This window comes from Ambystoma mexicanum, chromosome 2p, assembly GCF_040938575.1.
Source record: "Ambystoma mexicanum isolate Mex_15411 chromosome 2p, UKY_AmexF1_1, whole genome shotgun sequence".
Taxonomy (NCBI): domain Eukaryota; kingdom Metazoa; phylum Chordata; class Amphibia; order Caudata; family Ambystomatidae; genus Ambystoma; species Ambystoma mexicanum.
In genome coordinates this window covers 901,167,503-901,181,487 of record NC_090923.1, presented here as the reverse complement: position 1 = coordinate 901,181,487, position 13,985 = coordinate 901,167,503, and positions in this window count along the sequence as shown.

Here is a 13,985-nt window from a genome sequence, read left to right as displayed (position 1 = left end):
TGCCGTGCGCCCCTGCCCTCCTCTTCTGCGCCCCCCCTCCACCTCTTGCCTTGATTAACATGAACGAGGCTTTTGTTTTGATCAGGGCATGGCTGCACTGTGCATTTCACAAGGCTTTTTTTTTTATTTTTTGAACTGCGGAACACATGTTGAGACTTGTACACGCAGGACTCAAATTGAGTGTTGGCAGTGCAAAATAACGTATTGTGGTATTTTGCACTGAAATGTAAAATGTCCGTGAAAAGTACACCTGTGGGAACCGCCGCATCTCTTTTGAAACATGAAATCCACAATCCACGTGACACTGGATAAGGGACTGTAGCAAAGTGGGTGGGGGGAATATGCCCGTGCAACCCTGTAGTGTTGGTGACTGCAAATGGGAGGTTCCACAGTCTCAGGTGCGCATATGGTTCCTTGCGCTCATTGGCATACCCTTGTAAAAGTGTGCGCCATGGCATTAACGGCTGGGGTGTACACAGAAGCAGAAGGGCTATAACTCCATTTAAAATATTGCACCAGTGGAGGGTCGAATGTTTATTTGAAAAAAGCGAGTCAGAAAGGAGAAAAACATGAACGTGTGAGGAGACGAATTATACGAGAAATGATCACGCTTGGAAAGCGGCCTGGCACTGCCATTACTGCCATGTACTGCCGTGTTCCCATCTCCTCGGGCTCCCATGTACCCATCATCTTCCCTTGCCACATTTCCCTTCTCCAGCGGTGGCCTGGTGCCTCCCTGTATGGCTCTCTGACGTGCCCTAGTAGGTGTTCCGAGTGGCCATCATCCTCCCCAATTGAGCCCCAGCCCCGCCTCAGCCTTTGCTCTCTCCACTCCATGTGTTTCCAGCGTGTGCCTCCACTTCTCCCCGACACCACCTTAACACGAACGAGGCTTTTGCTTCCAACAGCGCGTATTTCTCGAGCAGTGAACACTTTTGGAAACAAAGCCATTACTTTCGGGCCTCTACATAGTTAAACTAAAACGCAGCCATCATCTAATGTGTGTACAGTTAGGCCTTTTTGTTGGTCTTTTGGTAGGAGTGGGTTGTGGCCTTGGAACGCCAGGCATAATACATTTTTCCGTGCTGAGCCACTGTGACCACAAAATACCAGGTTATGCATTGTTGTGCGGCAGCTGGCCCTTGCACAAGCTGCCTGCCACCTCCCACTTAAGCCACCTCCCATTTAATTCACAGGCCACGCCCCTTCTCAGACCCCACCTCCCCCCTCCATTTCTCACCCTACTTAGACCCCAGGGCATGCCCGTTCTGCTGCCGGATATGTGATGCGTGCTGCCAGGCATGTGCACATTGGCCAATTCTGGTACATTCTTTAATGTGGGAAAACCCCAATCAGCCATGAAAAGGCATGTATAAGTCAAATCAAACGGAGACAAGCGCTGCTTTGAAGGGCACCATCTGATAATGATTTGCTCAAAATGTCCTTCTGGGAAAATGTGCTTGTTTGGAATCCCAAATCCATGCTTTCAATCAGTGTTACTAGGCCAAAGTGCTTTTAAAGACTCCATTTAATAAAAGTGCCTTGAGCCTTGGGTGACAGCCTCCCAGACTCCCTATTATGTGGTCCCGGAATCCTTTCATGGCTTTCCACCGTTACTGGCACAAGGCACTTTACAAAATGCACCATTTGCACCCTTTGACACTCTTATCACAAACATGCTAGACAGGGGTGGGTGACCACCCACCATCTGGGGTAGTACTTAAAGGTTTCATGTTCTGCCAAGGTTCGTGGCCCAAGGCAGTTTTCCCTGACACATATTGTATTGTATTGTGCTTGTCATTTATATAGCGCTCAATGCGCTTGTATGAAGAGGTATGTAAATCGTTACAGGTCCTTTGTGCCTTAAAGGCCAACATCTAATTGTTTTTACTTATGTCGTTAGAACCCTTAAGCCCCACCATAACGCTGCCTTGAAATTCTTTCAAGTTTTTTTTAAAGTTTCTGACCCCATGCACCCTCATAAATCCTGTTTCTATATTCATTGCTAATACTCTTTAAGATCACCACATTATTTGGTGATAACCTTAATGTCTTTAAAACGGAAAGGTGGCGATTTCATTTTTCCAGTGGCAGCCGACAGTCTATGCAGCCCTTGGCCAAACAACACACCAGAATTGTTAACTTCCAGGGAGTCCCTCTGGCGTAGAGGATAGGCAATGACGGGCAATACCGGGAACACCGTATAAACCCACACTCTTTCAGGACCTAAAGGTCTGACCACTGGGTAAAGAAAGGCATTATAGGCCCCCACTGGGCCAATGCTCTCTCCTGCATCACCACTCTGCTCCTGTGTCACCAGAAACTGTGCACACGTACAGACACAAATACACACACTAACACCATAGTGCGCCCACACACACACACACACACACACACACACCAGCACACAGTCTGTAAATAGCTGGCAAGTCTGCACAGGCTCTCAGGAGCAAACCTACTGGGAGTTGTTGGTGGCCTGTGAGAGAGTGCGGAACTTAAGCCCTCAAGAGACGTCTGAGCAAACTGCTTTCTGAGTGAGTTGGGTTTACAGGTCCTAAAGCTGCATGTCACTAACATCTCACTTAGGAAGCAGCAATCAAAGAATTTAAATATGAAGGGCGCCTCCAAAGTGTACCTGCGCCGCTTTCATTCAAGGCGGCACTTGGTGAATATTATATTACGCATTAGGGATGGGTGAACCAGCTCGAATCAGATTTCAGGCTATCTGAACAATGATGGTTCAAATAGGCTCAAAAGATTCAAAAATGTAGGCCCCGATTCACACACGCGTTTTATAATGTTACAATCCCATAGGAAAACGTTGTGAATCAGGCACTTAGAGGTGAATCTCATAATGGTTAATTCGAGCAGTTCTTGTAGATACATCTATTTGATGATTTGACTCGGCTCAAATAAAACTATGTGGCAGTGGTCTTCAAACATTTTATGCCAAGGCCCCACTGAGCAAAAAATAAATTGTTCGGGACCACCCTGCCTGCCCCTCTGTGCTGGTGTTATTATGTTTTATAGAGATGGCTGCAGAATGCGTGGTGCCATAATTTTGAAGGGATATGTTGTTGGGGAGACATTCAAAGACAGTAGGACAATCACTTCCAATACAAACATAGAAACCGTGCAAGTAGACATACATTTCTCCAATAGGGCTTTTATTTTCTCAAAATACATTCCTATTAGTATATTCACCAGAAGGCAATTTGATTTCACAGATCAAGTACTAATGGGAAGGGTGTGCCTGTCTATCTGCAAAAAGTGAGTCAATGTGTGGCTTTATTTTCGAGACCGCCACTCTGAGGTTGACCTCCACTTCCAGCCTTGTGTGGTATTTAGTTTTCAGTACAGCCAATGGTGAAAAGCCTATTTTGCACAAGTAGGAAGACCCAAAGGGTTAGATAGACTGTATAGCAGACCATGCCAATGTAGGATACTCCAGGATTACCTTCAGCCAAAAGCCACCCACTGCAATGGTCCTAAATTCAGATTGCAGAGTAGTATCCAACTGAACCTCAATCAGTTCCTCCAGGACATCAAAAGGAAGATGCACCACCTCCTCTGCCAGAAAAGGCTGCATCACCCAGTCACTAATGCCAGCATTTTCTTCAGGGAAGTATTAATCAAAGCTGGACCTTAATGTTGTTAGGTGACTTGATCAGCATTCAGTGAGTAAAATAACCTTGTAAAAATAAAATGCAGCTTTGCATAAAATTAAAGAGAATTTTGGGATTGTCAGGCACAGTGAAGGCCCCTCATGAAAAAGTTGAAATGCCCCGGCGCCTCTAATTTGAAAAGGATGAAATGCCTTGGCACCTCCCCTGGCCACTGCTGCTGCACGAGAAATGAGGACCATGGGGTCCTTATTCTATTCACATGTACAGAGTCCCCACAGTCCTCATTTCTCCCCCACTTAGAGTGGAACCAGTCTGTGGCACACAGCTTGTAATGCAAAGCGCACATTTTAAGCACCAGGACAAAAAACAGAGGAATGAATACATTGCTGAGCTAAATGAATTCTGATTGGAAACTTGGGGGCAATTAACCACCCCTCTACAATCCCCTCGCATCTGAAGTAGGGTACTATGTCACTAATGAGCCATCATTAGTGATTTTCAGCTCTGCATTCAGATGGGGTGGGGGGCTAGCCAACTTGGTGTTAGGTAAAGTTTGTATGCAGTACCCTATGGGATCACTACACACAACTAGGACTACAGGGGTAAGCAAAACCAACCTTTGGTATAAGTCTGTACCACACAGTTGTTGGTAGCGAGCTGAGCAGCCAGGCTTATCTCAAGAGGGAATGTGAGCTTGTAAGGATGTTATACAAAGGTCTAAAATGACGAGTATTCAGATAGACACTTATACTCAAGGTTTCTTGGTAAAACACTTATTCATTTATTACACAATTATTTATAAAGCATTCACTAAATGAGGCAACCAATGTCACACAAAAATTATACTACAGTACTGATTACTACGCAGTTGAGCTCCCTTGCAGTAGGAGCAAAATAGCATGGAAGTGGGAGCAAAAAGGCATAAGTTAATACGAATATTACAGTTATTCTAAAACAGTGCAAATAGTTTAAGTTCACCAGAGGATTTGATTCAATGCAATAGGTAGTCCAAAGTCAATGGGCTAGTGTCTTGTATAAGTAAAAACGGTTCTGGTATTTAAAACGGAAAAGTCTTTGCCATAGTTCTTAGAAGTAGTTCACGGAAGAAAGGTTTGTATGTTGGGTCACAAGCTGACTAGGACTGCAAGTTGCCAAAGTTGTATGCACTTTCCCAGTGAGAGGTAAGTTCTCTCAGTCAGGTTTTCACAGTACCTTATATTGAAGAAAAAGATACAGCTGAAGACTTCTGTTCCTGGCAGTTCCTGCAGATCTCGCTGTTCCTGAGCCTCAGTCGTGGGGACAAGAGGGAGGACATTGTAGGACTCCTGCACTGCACGGGACTGGTCACAAAGCTGGCAAATTGGCAAATCTTCGATTCCGGTTGCTGTTCTTCAAGCACACAAGCTGGTGTCCTTCCCCCTGGTTAATCCTAACCAGCTCAGAGAGTGATGTCCAGGTGGCTTATGAGTTGATTGGTCCTACCAACTCAAAGGAAGAAGTCGTCCTTGAAGGGGCTTCTCTGTCAAGGTGAACTTGGCGATTTCGGACCTGCAGCAGGGCTCCACTGGGCAAACCAACGGTCCAGTAGTTGCAGCAGCTGTCCTCTTCCAGCTCGTCTTCGGTTCTTTCGTTCCAGTGGTCGACTCTGCTTTCCAGTCCAAAAGACTCGCCTTTTAACCAGTTTTCCACCATTCATTCCAGCCTAGCTGCCACTTACCCAGCAGGGTGGCTGTCCTTGCCGGACAGTCAGCCAGCCAATCATGCCAGAGTGCATTTGGGTCTCCTAGGAGACTAAGCACAGGGAGTTTCGGGCACCTCCCTCACTTCCTGCCCACCCCAAACACACGGGCGCCAGAGACGGTCTTCAGTCCTGAAGCCCGCCAAAGGCATAGGAACAAAGGGACCAAACCTAGTTTGGCGCGCAGAGACACACTCTAGAAGGACCTTTCCAAAAAGAAATGGCAAAAAAGAAGACCGGGACCTGTTTAAACAAAGGGTCTCAGACGCCATCTTGAAAAACATGGCTCCCGTGATTTTTAGCTACCGGTGTTCGCAGTCGGGAAAAATCATGGTAGTTTGTTGTAAAACCACTGCCACCAGCCATTTCGATAGGAAAGGGTAGCATTTGACTGCTACATGAGTTTCTAGGCATAGGGGATACTAGGTAACCCTTCCAGCACTCTATTGTAAGATAGTGTGTGCTGGGTCTAGGAATTTAAAGAGACTAGTAAATTAAATTGTATCTTTACATTCTCTGGCAAACAGTAGTTTATCCCAGAGAAGGTATTTAAAAATTGGGACAGCCTAAAAGGCTTCCCTGTGTGACTGCACTGAGGGTGCCGTGTGACACACATGAAAAGATGATGCCTATGGAGTTGTCTAAAACTCCATAACCAAAAGAAATAAACACAGAAAACAAACAGAATTAAAAAGTACAAAGTCCAGCAAAAGAGCTGGGGGTCTCTAAGTTAGAGAGGAATTAGCACATTTTGAGAATTCTCCCTAACACTTGGTGCCCAGGGCAACACATCAGAAACATCAGAATGCACCCCCCAAAACCCACTGACTCAAACACGTCACTCCCAAACTACACCTCTGTCGTGCGACAAAACCCCTCCTCAATATGAATGAATAATTGGCATATAAATGAAGTTGGTTTAATAACATTGTAATTCAAGTACTTTACAGAAGAATTCTAATGTGAAAACACAGCTGTGGCTGCCCAAGTAAATGTTTTTTCTATCACCTGCTCTTAGGGAAGGCCTTCCCTGAAAGCAGTTTCAAAATATCTGTACTGGCACAGTGTGAACAGCCTATCAGGGTTTGAGGGCCCGCTGACCTGGCCCTGTGTTGCAGGTGTTCAGTTCATACCACCTCACTTGTATTTTTCAAGGTGCAATACTAGATTAACCATATGAATTATTTTCTGATGGAAGGTTATCATTCCAAGATGGACAGTCTGGTACACTCTTATTGGACTCTTTCAAAATAACTCTCTGAAAGTTGGAAAGGGGACAAATAGCACCAATGAGGATTCCTGTATAGTTTGCATTAAATCAAAGAGCATTTCGGGACTATAACAGTGATCAGAGATCTCTACATTGATAAACAAGTCTGTGATAAAAGGATTGTATGTGTGAATCTCTAAATGCATAACTGATGCATAGCTTGGTGCTCACATCACGGTTCAAAATATTCACCCTAACATTAAAACGTTTGTAACCATGAACCATACATGCTCATTTGGACAGCTCAAGTTTTTGGATGCAAGTATAAAATGGCTGCAACATCAGCCACTCAAATAGGTTACAAAGGCTATTTTTCTTCTTGTTTCTGAAGAATTTTAGAGGAGGAAGGGCTGGGTCTCAGTGTGGGCATGCCTGACCCCAATATGATAGGTTATTTATAACATGCTAATACCCAGAAGTTTCTAAGCGTGAACCCGTGGTGCTCGGTGTTGTCTTGCTTCCAGGGCGAGCACGTTGCTCCTGAGCCATCCTCCCAAGACCCGAGATACAGAAACTTCTTTAGGGAATTATATCTACAGACAGGGCAGGATACCGCACAAGGGAGACCCAATGAACAATGCACAGAAAGGCTACACAGAAAGGATTGTACCTCTTTCAAACTTGAGCCTGACCAGTAATAAGCTGATGAAGCATTTTAAACAAAACCGGCTTCTGATGCCCACAGTTCCTCAGCCACAACATCCTCACTATTGCGCCGGCCTCAGGGGTTATTTCAGCAAAAAAGAGTAGGCCCATGCATTATCTAACCAAGCTTTCATTAGCATCTCTTATTAATGTTGGCCTGCAGCTAGTGAAAATCATGGTGTGGCAGTGTAGAAAGAATGTTTGGCCTCGTGGATTTACAATTTGAGGCAACTTCTTTGATTGCTTTATGTGTCTAATGGTGGGCACAGTATGGCATGATCGTCAGAATCACATACACAAAAAAGTCCAGTGTGCTCTTCTATGGATATTGGGCACATCAGACAAGTGAAATCATGGTGTGGCAGTGTAGAAAGAATGTTTGGCCTCGTGGATTTACAATTTGAGGCAACTTCTTTGATTGCTTTATGTGTCTAATGGTGGGCACAGTATGGCATGATCGTCAGAATCACATACACAAAAAAGTCCAGTGTGCTCTTCTATGGATATTGGGCACATCAGACAAAAACAGGTATATGTGCTGTTACATAAGGCAGCACCACATAGACACCATTAACCAACAGGGTGGAGACTTGTGAGGCGCACAAATCTTTGCTGCACACATCACTGCATTGATTTGCCATGGACTACTGTCTGCATGGTGACACACAATGAACTCCACTTTTCTAGTCAAGGTGCCAAGTGACATTGAGTTGCCATCTGGTGTGCTTGCTAGGCAGTGGCTGGGTTTTCTAGACAATTAAAAGACCTGATGCTGAGAGGATGCATTTAGTCCCTGTCCCAAAGCAGCCACTAGAATACTTAAGCAAGAAAATTATGTGTGACTCCAGAGCATCTCACACGCTGCGTTTGCAATATGCATCCCTTTGTTTGCATATTCCGAATGCATCGCAGTCATCTACAAGTCAATAGAGATCAGCCAGCCGCACATCGCAGAGCAGGGCTCACCAACACAGCAGGCTGCTTAATCTGTTGTCTGGCAGCTTTAGGTTGTGGATGCGCGCCCCCCTAGGCATGAGGCTGCGGCCCACAAGAGGGGCACGCCCCACAGTTTGAATACCACTTCTATATGGTAAAACTGAATTCTGGGGTAGTGGTGGCTAAGGAAGTGATGCAATAGGGCCCTCATTTCCTGCTTGGAGCCAGTCTGTTACAGAGAGAGCAAACACATCAATAGGCCTTGTCTGCTTCATCTAATGTCATCTTTCTCAAAATCCACAACTAGTTTAAAAACTGGACTTTATATCTGTAGTAAAATTGTTTTCTTTTAGGAAAAACTATTTCTTTGTTGTTCACTTTTGGTTTAATTAATTCTAATAGTAAAAAAGCAGAAAGCAGGGGCACTGGGGCTCATTACGAGTTTTGTGGCATTTTCAGCAGAAATAATGTCAAACTCATTTACTGTTACTGCCACTCGGTCTGATGGAATTACTGCCAGATTGTGAGTGTGGTTACGGCTGTGCTAGTCTGTAGGACTCTATGGGGATTTTGTAGGCAATATCGCTGTGGGAATACTGCCAGCAGTAATTCCTCCGCTTTTTGGAATTAAAGTGCAGGATATACCTCTAGCATCTCAACATAGTTATCTACTCAAACCTGGAATGAAGCTCTGTGATAAAAGCGAAAGTAATTCCATAACCACCAAAAAGGTGACAAAACAACAGAATGACCAACCTTTTTTACCGCCTTACCAAACTTAGATGGAGCCCCATTGAGCCAGTGCTAAGCCAGCAAGCTGCTTTTTTTCTGTCATAACACACTAAATTTCAGAACATTGTTCATAAAAAGCATTAATTCTGCTTTCCATTTTTCTTATTAGTTCATCCGACGTAACACGGTCCAAATCAATTATTTTCTATGGATCGAAAGAGACTAAACTGACTCAAATTAATGTATGTCTATTGTTCAAAAAAAGCTTTTTTTAAATTTAAATCATAGTGACCTATTAGCTCGAATTGTTTCAAACCATGTACAAGTCGAATCGGACATTTAGAGCCTGATTTATAAAAGCGATTTAGAATGGGGAAATCCCATTGAAAACCCCCTCGTAAATCAGGCCCTTGTTGTTTTAGCTCGATTGCACTGGCAAGCCATCTCTATGGAGGCTCCAATGCCACAAGCCGAATTGAACAATTCTTGCACGCTGTTCGAACCGGTATTTGAGTCAAGCACTTTAAGGCTCACCTGCCCCTAACAAAGTGCATTGGAAGAAAAAGTGGGCGGGGTTATACAATTACAGATTGAGGACTCCATGAATTGGGTTGCAAGAGTGTCATTGTTTTACTTGCATTCCCCCTGTTTTGTATGTGGGAGTGGCCCCGGAGAGTCACAGATCGTTCAAGAGGGGGACCAGCTGCTGCCACTTTTCCTGCCCTGAAATTACTTACACATCTGCTTGATATGATAGGATATGATATGATATGGCATTTATAACGTTCCTATACACAAGTGTTTCAATGTGCGACAAGGCAAGGGAGGGGGACGACAGACAATGATCCTTCTAGGCCAGGTGTCATTCAGATCGCGTAGTGCATGGGAAGGGGAAGGAGGAAAGTGCGGAGGGGGTTAGTGGCGGGGACAGTGCAGTCCATGGGATAATAAGATCAATAACAAAGTACAAGTACAGCCAGCAGGTGGCAGTGCAGACAACAGGTGTCAAATGCTGGTAATGGGACTGTAGGCATACAGAAAACAGTTCTCAAGTGCGGGGGTTGCCAGGAGGGCATTGCAGGAGTGCGACTGGTGGGGGAGGGGGCCTGCGCCCGAGATCAGAGGATAGCCAGGTAAACCAGTGCAGTTTCAGTATCAGCCAGGAAGTCAGCAGGGGAGAGGAGAAGAAAAAGCGTAAACAAAGAGAAAGGTTTTGAGGAGCTTCCGGAACCGGAGATGATTCTCCTCAAGTTTCAGGGAGGCAGGGAGGCTGTTCCAGAGGGAGACCCCGGCCGAAGAAAGAGATCTACCACCAAGTTGTTGCTTGGAGAAGCGTCTGACCCGGAGGGAGTTGGAGGTGGATGAGCAAAGAGCTTGAGAAGGAAGATATTTAGGAAGGAAGAGTTGAGGGTATTGAGGCCAGTCCCCTTGCTTTTCAGCTCCTCAGTGATTAGCAGTGGGATGAATGACAAGTAAAACATTTTCTTAAGCTTTTGAAAACCATCTACAGCACTTATATGACCCCTGTTTGTATTTATTGTAAATACTAAACATGGTATTACATCAATCATGGCAACAAGCGGCATGTCAAACAATTACTAAAAGAAATAGGGCCTCATTATGAGTTTGGAGGTAACGGCTGCCTCCAAACTCGGGTCCGGGTTCCTTGAATGAGGAATTACCGGGTCATTCCAACCTTGGAGGACCCGGTAATACCTCATTCAAAAAACCCATCCCCATTTGAGCCCTATAGGGCTCAAATGGGAATGGGGAGGGAGCTAATAACGGGCCCGTTTTTAACGGGCCCGTTATTAGCTCCCTGGTCCCCTTGCAGGAGCCGCAAGGGAACCTCGTAATAGGGGGGAATGGGTTTACCGGCAGCGGCACCATTCCCAGCGCCGTTAAACCCATTCCGCCCACCTCGTAATGAGGCCCATAGACTTTATTCAAGGACATAAGGCGCTGCATGTCACATATACAATCTTCAGGCAATTCCTTCCTTTAGACCCCCATCACTTTGCATTCTGGTGCTTGTAGTCCAGCACTTATAGTGGCAAAGTAAACCTCCAAGAAAAAGACAGATGGCAGGCGCCAACACTTTGAAACCTACAGAGCATCTGAAACCTAAGATAGAGCAGAGCAATGACGCTGTTTCGGCAACATTTTGAAACAATGGGCCCCTTTAAGACTCTGGCGCTCCCGTAATAAAGGGTGCCGGTACGGGACCGGCACCCTTCATTACGGGAGCGCCTATCACGAGGTTCCCTTTGCGGGACCGGAACAGACGTCTGGTAAAACCAGACGTCCTTTCCGGGTCCCGCGAGGGGAAGAGGGAGCTAATAACGGGCCATTTGTAATGTGGCAAGAAGGAATTACCGGGTCCTCCAATGTCGGATTGGCCCGGTAATTCCTCATTGCAGGAACCTAGTATTAGAGCCCGGTATGGAGGCAGCCAATGGCGCTAATAGCACCATGGCTACCTCCATACTCGTAATGAGGCCCAATAAGTGTAAACAAGTCGCAGTCCGTGCTTAGCCCTTGGTTCTGCAGACAGTATGGGTGTTTGGGACTAGTAGCTCAGGTGCCTCCAAGCATGTTCCGGTCTAGGGTGAACATTGACTACAGGTGAAGATCTTCTCTGTCGCAAGGAAAACAACAGTATGACAAAAGAAAAACTGATGAGAAAGAAGAATTACTAAACAGAAGCTGCATCGAAAGATTGGCAGAGTGTGAGGTTTTAGTGTGACAAATAAACTGCAGGAAAGAGACATCCTGCAGATGAGGTCTGACATGCAACAGAAACACACCCCAAAATCATATGGCATGGGAGACTTGCACTTAGACGCATCTGGTAATTAGTTTGTGAGCAAAATAATTGTGTTTTCCACTCTTTTGCTCTATAAATAATGGCACGGGGCCACTCCTCACCTTCAGGACAGGCCAGTGAGGGGCAGGTGGCCATTAAGACGGGTACTTTAAATTCCTTTCAGTGGGTAACTCTGACACAGAATGAACCCAGCTGCTGGTGAGTATACTCCCTTGCATGCAAATTAGACCAGCTGTACATTTCTAAGGCTCGTGCTGATGTTGTTGGTGCTTACACTGATCTCATATTGTTAGGCCTGTCTCTATTGTGCAAACCCGCCTGCAATTTTACCTTATTTCTGCTCTATTTGCCGCATTGAACACATTTGAGAAACCTGTGCTTATGCTATTGTGGCCTGTCCTGATCTAGGCATTTGACGTCATGTGGTTTAGACCTGCCTGGTGTGAGCAATTTCATCTGTCTTTTTCAATTGCTTCAGCTGCATTTTTTGCATAGAAATATAAGTGCGAGGCAGTAAGTGCACATTTGTTTGATGGGCGCATTTAATACGCACTGAAAATCAAAGGAAGTGATGATAAGCAATAGTGTCCAATCCTTGAGAGAAACCCAGATTCAGAGTTGCTTTCTAAACCTAGCAAGCATTGGCATAGAAAAAGGCGGGAGAATGTGGCAGGAGTAGCTTAATGGCCTGCTGCCTTGGTCTTCCGGGAGAATAAAAGGGAAGACACTTTGCTGCCTCACTCAGGGCAGAAGGCAAAGGAAGGAATGTCTTATGCAGACCTGTGGGATAAAAAGGGCAGTTAGGACGGTCAGGTCAGCAGGAGCAGAGCTGCAGATCCACCTTTAACTTCCGAACCTGTATCCCATGCCTGTAAACTTCTCTATCCCCCACTCCAAGCACTTCCGGTGTACCTTTAAAAGTCTTTCCTTATATAGGTGCCCTTTTACTATAGCTCCTTGTTGACACTCTGTTGCTTCACAGCGAGGTTCTCTCTAGATATAAACCAAGCGCATACATGCACACATGCGGAACATTCGAGACTATAGCAGGGGGTTAAACTGTAGGGCAAATGCAGGAGCACACATAGGTGTTAGTTGTGTTGACGTCATGAGGCATGTAGTCTGCATCAAAGAAGAGGTAGAGACATTACACATGAAGACGGGAGACTGGAGGGGAAAAGAGAGACTGCAGAGGGAAGTTCGAGACATCACAGGGACCAGTAAATTTATGGTGGACTGTATAAGGTCTGTCACATCAGGGGGGGCTGGCTGTCTGTGTATGGGTCAGTCTGCAGGGGGTTGCAGAATACAGGCTGCAGAGCCAAGAGACAGCAGCACCATTTACACTACTTTGAGAAGATGGATGTCAGGGGGAGTAGGACGGCAGGGAAAATAGGGATTCTAGGGGAAGCAGGCACCATAGACCAGGGGTCTGCAACCTGCAGCTCTCCAGATTATTTCAGATGATGATGCCAGTGATCTCTCACCATTGACTAAAATGGTTTGGTCTGATGGGAGTTGTAGTCCAACACATATAGAGAGCCAAGCCAAGGTTTGGAGATCCCTGTTGTAAATAGGGAAACGAGAGACCTTCATCTGCTCCTTTGATTTCGGATGTAAGAGTTCATGAGATAAGGAAAGAAGTGCTTAAAAAAATGTGTACAAACATAGGTTTCCATTTTAAAAGAGAGCACAACACTTGGAGTAGCAACCATTGCCTCTGAGGAATTACCTCAGGGCTTGTAGACCGACGTCTTCCTCAGTAAGACATTGATTTATTTATCCAAGGGTTTAATACAATGCTAAGGTGGGCCAAATCTGAGATGTTCTCTTCCACTGCCCCCTAAAACTACAGCTATAAATCCATGTAACTCAGAAACTTCACATGCTGAACGATAGACGTGGTGCTTTTTTAGAAGTAATAGTACAAATATGGACTTTTTAAACTGCATTCTCAATAAATGTTTGTCTAATATTAAAGAGAAAGCAATAAACTCCCAAAATGTAGGAGTGTGACCTGGGAAAGTCTCTTAGGTCGGGGGGTGTTTGTCGAAACAGAGAACCTGGGGCCGTACATGCTTTTAGCAAAAATGATCTCCTGCAAAGTGATCGTCTGAGAAGTACTGCTTCTTCCCTAAGTAATCCGCCAATCTCTAATGCATTACTTTGTGAATTAAGTACATGTTTCAGATACAATGGGCATCATCACGA